A 9,235-nucleotide genomic window follows, 5' to 3' on the forward strand; every position below is an offset into this window, starting at 1 on the left:
CTAACACTAACCCTAACATTCACCCTAAACTTAACCCTATCCTAACCATGAACCTAACCTCTAACACTAAGTATAATCCTCACCGTAATGCTAACCCTTACCTTAACCCTCACCCTGAACCTAAATGTAACTCTAACCCTAAACCTAAACCTAACACTAACCCTAAAGATAACTGCTAACCCTAACCCGAACTTTAAACCTAACCTTAACACTAACCTGAACACAAAATCAAACTCTAGCCCTAACCCTAAGAGTAACCCTCACGCCATCCTAAACTTCATCCAACCCTAACCCTAACCTTAACCCTAAACCTAAACCTAACCCAAACCCTAACCTTAAACCAAACTCTAACCATAATGCAACTCCACCTGTAACCCTAAAACTTAGCCTTACATTAGCCCTGAACCGAAGTCTAGACCTAATCCTAATCCTAACCGTAGACCTAATCATAACACTAACCCTAACTCTAACCTTGATCTTAAATAGAACACTAATTCTAATTCGAAACCTGAATCTAAACCGAAAACTTACGCTACACCTAACCCTAACCCTACACCTAACCCTAACTGCAACCCTAAACATAACACTTACTCTAAACCCTCACCTTAACTGTAAAACTAACCATAACCCTCACCCTAACCCCTAACCATATCCCCCAACCCTAACCCTAATGCTCTCCCTAACCCTAACCCTAACACTGAAGAGAAACCCTAAGCCGTAACGATAACTCTAACCCAAACCCTAACCCCTAACACCAAAGCCTAACCCAAACCTTAACCCTAACTCTCACCCTAACTCTAACACTAACCCTAAACCTGATCATAAACCTAACCCTAACCATAAACGAAAACTAAGCATGACCAGAACCACAATGACTAACCGGGACCCTCACCCAAACACTCAGCCTAAATTAAAACTCTAACCCCTAACACCTTACCATAACCATAATCCTAAACTTACCCAACCCTAGCCCTAAACCTAACCCTCACCCCAACCACAAAGCCTAACACAAACCGTGACCCTAACCCGAACCGTAACACTAAACTTAACCCTAACCTAAAATCTATCCCTCACCCTAAAAGTAAACAGAACCCGTAAACTTAACCCTAACACGAAAAACAACCTTAACACTAACCTGAAAACTAAACCAAACCTTAGCCATAACCCTATCCCTAACACTCACCCGATCTTAAACTTCACCCTATCCCTAACCTAATGCTCACCCTAACTCTAAACCTATCCCTACCCATATACCAAACCGTAACCTTAACCTTGGTGCACCTGTAAAACTAAAAATAAACCTTACAATAACTCTGATCTTTACCCTCACCCTAAACCTAATCCTACTCTTAACACCGACCATAACCCTAACCTAACCTTAACCCTAACTTTAAACCTACCATAAACTCAAACCTAACCCTAACAATAACTCTAACCCTAACCCTAAACCGAACCCTCACCTTTAACCAAAATTTCATCCTACCCATAAACCTAAACCTACCCTAACTTCATTCAAATCCTAACCCTAACCAAAACTAAAGCTAACCCTAAACCTAACTCTAACCCTAACCCTAACCCTAAACCTAACCAAAACCCTCACCCTGACCCTAACCTGAACCCAACCCCTAAAACTAACCCTAACCCTCACACTTAACATAAACTTCACTCCAACCCTAACCCTACAACTAAACATAATACGAAATCTCCCCCAACTCTGACCTTAACCCTAATCCTAACCATAAGCCTAACCCTAACTCTAAACGTAAACTGAACCCTGACCCTAACTCTATCTCTAACCCTAATCCTAACCCTAAAACTTAACCTACACACTCAGCTTAAATGGAAACCTAACACTAACCCTCACAATAACATCTAAACCTAAACCGTACCCTTAACCTAACCTTATCTCTAACCTTAAACTAGCCCTAAACCTAACCATGACTTAACCCTAAAACTTACCCTAACCCTAAAACTAATCTTAACCCTAAACCTAATCCTAACTTTAACCCTAAACCCTAACGCTAAGTCTAAGCTCAACCCTCACTCTTGACTTAAACTTCACCCTAACCCTAACCCTAAACCGAACCCTAACCCTAAAGCTAACCCTAACCTGACCCTAACCTTAATCTAAACAGCAAAACGTAACACTAACCCTAACACTAACCCTAAACCTAACCCTAACCTGATCCTAACTTAACCCAAACCCCTAGCTCTAATGTTTATCCTAACCTTAATCTTAACCTTCACCCTAAACCTAAGCCTAACTCTAAAACTAAACCTAACCCTAAACTATCCCCTCACTCTAGCCCTAAACCTAAACCTAACCCTAACTCTAACCCTCCCACTTAACATAAACTTCACCCTAACCCTAAAACTAATCATAATGCTAAATATCTCCCAACTCTGGCCCTAAACCTAATCCTAAGCATAAACCGAACCCTAACTCTAAGCTGAAACCTAACCCTGACCCTAACTCTATCTCTAACCCTAAAACTTACCCTACACGCTCAGCTTAAATGGAAACCTAACACTAACCCTCACACTAACATCGAAACCTAAACCTTACCCTTAACCTAAACTTATCTCTAACCTTAAACTAGCCCTAAACCTAACCATGACTTAACCCTAACACTTACCCTAACCCTGAAGCTAATCTTAACCCTAAACCTAATCCTAACCTTAGCCCTAAACCCTAATGCTAAGGCTAAGCTCAACCCTCACCCTCAACTTAAACTTCCCCCTAACCCTAACCCTAACCCGAACCCTAACCCTAAAGCTAACCCTAAACCTGACCCTAACATTAATCCAAACACCAAAACCTAACCCTAACCCTAACACTCACCCTAAACCTAACCCTAACCTGATCCTAACATTAACCCAAACACCTAACTCTAATATTTACTCTAAACCTAATCTTAACCTTCACCCTAAACCTAAGCCTAACCCTAAAACTAAACCTAACCCTAAACTATCCCCTCACTCTAGCCTTAAACCTAACCCTAACCCAAAACCTAACCCTAACCCTCACACTTAACGTAAACTTCACCCTAACCCTAACCCTAAAACCAAACATAATACTAAATATCCCCCAACTCTGACTCTAACCCTAATCCTAACCATAAACCTAACCCTAACCCTAAACTTAAACCTAACCCTGGCCCTAACTCTATCTCTAACCCTAAAACTTACCCTACACCCTCAGCTTAAATGGAAACCTAGCACTAACCCTCACACAAACATCTAAACCTAAACCTACCCCTAACCTCATCTTGTCTCTGACCTTGAAATAGCCCTAAACCTAACCAACACTTAACCCTAACACTTACCCTAACCCTAAAAGTGATCTTAACCCTAAACCTAATCCGAACCTTAAACCTAACCCTAACCCCTAAGGCTAAGGCTAAGCTCAAACCTCACTCTTAACTTCAACTTCACCCTAACCACAACCCTAAACCAAACCCTAACCCTAAAGCTACCCTAAACCTGACCCTAACCTTAACACAAAAACCAAAACCTAACCCTAACACCAACCCTAAACCTAACCCTAACCGGATCCTAACCTTAACACAAACACCTAACTCTAATATTTACCCTAACACTAATGTTAACTTAACCTTCACTCTAAACCTAACCCTAAACTATCCCCTCACTCTAGCCCTACACCTAAACCTAACCCTAACCCTAACTCTAACCCTGGCCCTAACCGTTAACACCGTAAAACATCGGCTTAACTGTAAACCTAACACTAACCCTCACACGAACCCTAACCCTTTCCTTAAACGTAACCCTATCTCTAATAATAACGCTAACACTGACCTAAACGTAACCCTTACTTAACTTTAAAGTTAACCCTAACCTTAACTCTACCCTAACCCTAACCCTAACAATAACTCTAAAGCTGACCCTAAACCTAACCCTAAACCCTAGCACTAACTCTAACTCTAAACCGAACCCTAACCCTAACCTAGCACTACCCCTGACCGTAAATATAGCCTTAACCCTAACCTTACCCCTAACCTAACCCTGACCCTAAACCTAACCCTAACACTAATCTTAATCCTAACTCTAACCTTAACACTAACCCTTCCCCTAACCCTCACTATTAACTGAAAATTCACCCGAACCCTAACTCTAACTCTAACCCTAACCATAACACTTACCCTAAACCCTCACCTTAACTCTAAACCTAATGCTAACCCTCACCCTAACCCCGAACCGTATCCCCAACCCTAAACCTAACACTATCCCTAAACTTATCCCTAACCCTAACCCAAACACGAACAGTAACCCGAATCTAACACTAACCCTAACATTCACCCTAAACTTAACCCTATCCTAACCATGAACCTAACCTCTAACACTAAGTATAATCCTCACCGTAATGCTAACCCTTACCTTAACCCTCACCCTGAACCTAAATGTAACTCTAACCCTAAACCTAAACCTAACACTAACCCTAAAGATAACTGCTAACCCTAACCCGAACTTTAAACCTAACCTTAACACTAACCTGAACACAAAATCAAACTCTAGCCCTAACCCTAAGAGTAACCCTCACGCCATCCTAAACTTCATCCAACCCTAACCCTAACCTTAACCCTAAACCTAAACCTAACCCAAACCCTAACCTTAAACCAAACTCTAACCATAATGCAACTCCACCTGTAACCCTAAAACTTAGCCTTACATTAGCCCTGAACCGAAGTCTAGACCTAATCCTAATCCTAACCGTAGACCTAATCATAACACTAACCCTAACTCTAACCTTGATCTTAAATAGAACACTAATTCTAATTCGAAACCTGAATCTAAACCGAAAACTTACGCTACACCTAACCCTAACCCTACACCTAACCCTAACTGCAACCCTAAACATAACACTTACTCTAAACCCTCACCTTAACTGTAAAACTAACCATAACCCTCACCCTAACCCCTAACCATATCCCCCAACCCTAACCCTAATGCTCTCCCTAACCCTAACCCTAACACTGAAGAGAAACCCTAAGCCGTAACGATAACTCTAACCCAAACCCTAACCCCTAACACCAAAGCCTAACCCAAACCTTAACCCTAACTCTCACCCTAACTCTAACACTAACCCTAAACCTGATCATAAACCTAACCCTAACCATAAACGAAAACTAAGCATGACCAGAACCACAATGACTAACCGGGACCCTCACCCAAACACTCAGCCTAAATTAAAACTCTAACCCCTAACACCTTACCATAACCATAATCCTAAACTTACCCAACCCTAGCCCTAAACCTAACCCTCACCCCAACCACAAAGCCTAACACAAACCGTGACCCTAACCCGAACCGTAACACTAAACTTAACCCTAACCTAAAATCTATCCCTCACCCTAAAAGTAAACAGAACCCGTAAACTTAACCCTAACACGAAAAACAACCTTAACACTAACCTGAAAACTAAACCAAACCTTAGCCATAACCCTATCCCTAACCCTCACCCGATCTTAAACTTCACCCTATCCCTAACCTAATGCTCACCCTAACTCTAAACCTATCCCTACCCATATACCAAACCGTAACCTTAACCTTGGTGCACCTGTAAAACTAAAAATAAACCTTACAATAACTCTGATCTTTACCCTCACCCTAAACCTAATCCTACTCTTAACACCGACCATAACCCTAACCTAACCTTAACCCTAACTTTAAACCTACCATAAACTCAAACCTAACCCTAACAATAACTCTAACCCTAACCCTAAACCGAACCCTCACCTTTAACCAAAATTTCATCCTACCCATAAACCTAAACCTACCCTAACTTCATTCAAATCCTAACCCTAACCAAAACTAAAGCTAACCCTAAACCTAACTCTAACCCTAACCCTAACCCTAAACCTAACCAAAACCCTCACCCTGACCCTAACCTGAACCCAACCCCTAAAACTAACCCTAACCCTCACACTTAACATAAACTTCACTCCAACCCTAACCCTACAACTAAACATAATACGAAATCTCCCCCAACTCTGACCTTAACCCTAATCCTAACCATAAGCCTAACCCTAACTCTAAACGTAAACTGAACCCTGACCCTAACTCTATCTCTAACCCTAATCCTAACCCTAAAACTTAACCTACACACTCAGCTTAAATGGAAACCTAACACTAACCCTCACAATAACATCTAAACCTAAACCGTACCCTTAACCTAACCTTATCTCTAACCTTAAACTAGCCCTAAACCTAACCATGACTTAACCCTAAAACTTACCCTAACCCTAAAACTAATCTTAACCCTAAACCTAATCCTAACTTTAACCCTAAACCCTAACGCTAAGTCTAAGCTCAACCCTCACTCTTGACTTAAACTTCACCCTAACCCTAACCCTAAACCGAACCCTAACCCTAAAGCTAACCCTAACCTGACCCTAACCTTAATCTAAACAGCAAAACGTAACACTAACCCTAACACTAACCCTAAACCTAACCCTAACCTGATCCTAACTTAACCCAAACCCCTAGCTCTAATGTTTATCCTAACCTTAATCTTAACCTTCACCCTAAACCTAAGCCTAACTCTAAAACTAAACCTAACCCTAAACTATCCCCTCACTCTAGCCCTAAACCTAAACCTAACCCTAACTCTAACCCTCCCACTTAACATAAACTTCACCCTAACCCTAAAACTAATCATAATGCTAAATATCTCCCAACTCTGGCCCTAAACCTAATCCTAAGCATAAACCGAACCCTAACTCTAAGCTGAAACCTAACCCTGACCCTAACTCTATCTCTAACCCTAAAACTTACCCTACACGCTCAGCTTAAATGGAAACCTAACACTAACCCTCACACTAACATCGAAACCTAAACCTTACCCTTAACCTAAACTTATCTCTAACCTTAAACTAGCCCTAAACCTAACCATGACTTAACCCTAACACTTACCCTAACCCTGAAGCTAATCTTAACCCTAAACCTAATCCTAACCTTAGCCCTAAACCCTAATGCTAAGGCTAAGCTCAACCCTCACCCTCAACTTAAACTTCCCCCTAACCCTAACCCTAACCCGAACCCTAACCCTAAAGCTAACCCTAAACCTGACCCTAACATTAATCCAAACACCAAAACCTAACCCTAACCCTAACACTCACCCTAAACCTAACCCTAACCTGATCCTAACATTAACCCAAACACCTAACTCTAATATTTACTCTAAACCTAATCTTAACCTTCACCCTAAACCTAAGCCTAACCCTAAAACTAAACCTAACCCTAAACTATCCCCTCACTCTAGCCTTAAACCTAACCCTAACCCAAAACCTAACCCTAACCCTCACACTTAACGTAAACTTCACCCTAACCCTAACCCTAAAACCAAACATAATACTAAATATCCCCCAACTCTGACTCTAACCCTAATCCTAACCATAAACCTAACCCTAACCCTAAACTTAAACCTAACCCTGGCCCTAACTCTATCTCTAACCCTAAAACTTACCCTACACCCTCAGCTTAAATGGAAACCTAGCACTAACCCTCACACAAACATCTAAACCTAAACCTACCCCTAACCTCATCTTGTCTCTGACCTTGAAATAGCCCTAAACCTAACCAACACTTAACCCTAACACTTACCCTAACCCTAAAAGTGATCTTAACCCTAAACCTAATCCGAACCTTAAACCTAACCCTAACCCCTAAGGCTAAGGCTAAGCTCAAACCTCACTCTTAACTTCAACTTCACCCTAACCACAACCCTAAACCAAACCCTAACCCTAAAGCTACCCTAAACCTGACCCTAACCTTAACACAAAAACCAAAACCTAACCCTAACACCAACCCTAAACCTAACCCTAACCGGATCCTAACCTTAACACAAACACCTAACTCTAATATTTACCCTAACACTAATGTTAACTTAACCTTCACTCTAAACCTAACCCTAAACTATCCCCTCACTCTAGCCCTACACCTAAACCTAACCCTAACCCTAACTCTAACCCTGGCCCTAACCGTTAACACCGTAAAACATCGGCTTAACTGTAAACCTAACACTAACCCTCACACGAACCCTAACCCTTTCCTTAAACGTAACCCTATCTCTAATAATAACGCTAACACTGACCTAAACGTAACCCTTACTTAACTTTAAAGTTAACCCTAACCTTAACTCTACCCTAACCCTAACCCTAACAATAACTCTAAAGCTGACCCTAAACCTAACCCTAAACCCTAGCACTAACTCTAACTCTAAACCGAACCCTAACCCTAACCTAGCACTACCCCTGACCGTAAATATAGCCTTAACCCTAACCTTACCCCTAACCTAACCCTGACCCTAAACCTAACCCTAACACTAATCTTAATCCTAACTCTAACCTTAACACTAACCCTTACCCTAACCCTCACTATTAACTGAAAATTCACCCGAACCCTAACTCTAACTCTAACCCTAACCATAACACTTACCCTAAACCCTCACCTTAACTCTAAACCTAATGCTAACCCTCACCCTAACCCCGAACCGTATCCCCAACCCTAAACCTAACACTATCCCTAAACTTATCCCTAACCCTAACCCAAACACGAACAGTAACCCGAATCTAACACTAACCCTAACATTCACCCTAAACTTAACCCTATCCTAACCATGAACCTAACCTCTAACACTAAGTATAATCCTCACCGTAATGCTAACCCTTACCTTAACCCTCACCCTGAACCTAAATGTAACTCTAACCCTAAACCTAAACCTAACACTAACCCTAAAGATAACTGCTAACCCTAACCCGAACTTTAAACCTAACCTTAACACTAACCTGAACACAAAATCAAACTCTAGCCCTAACCCTAAGAGTAACCCTCACGCCATCCTAAACTTCATCCAACCCTAACCCTAACCTTAACCCTAAACCTAAACCTAACCCAAACCCTAACCTTAAACCAAACTCTAACCATAATGCAACTCCACCTGTAACCCTAAAACTTAGCCTTACATTAGCCCTGAACCGAAGTCTAGACCTAATCCTAATCCTAACCGTAGACCTAATCATAACACTAACCCTAACTCTAACCTTGATCTTAAATAGAACACTAATTCTAATTCGAAACCTGAATCTAAACCGAAAACTTACGCTACACCTAACCCTAACCCTACACCTAACCCTAACTGCAACCCTAAACATAACACTTACTCTAAACCCTCACCTTAACTGTAAAACTAACCATAACCCTCACCCTAACCCCTAAC

Source organism: Elephas maximus (assembly GCF_024166365.1).
Source record: "Elephas maximus indicus isolate mEleMax1 chromosome Y unlocalized genomic scaffold, mEleMax1 primary haplotype SUPER_Y_unloc_1, whole genome shotgun sequence".
Classification (NCBI taxonomy): domain Eukaryota; kingdom Metazoa; phylum Chordata; class Mammalia; order Proboscidea; family Elephantidae; genus Elephas; species Elephas maximus.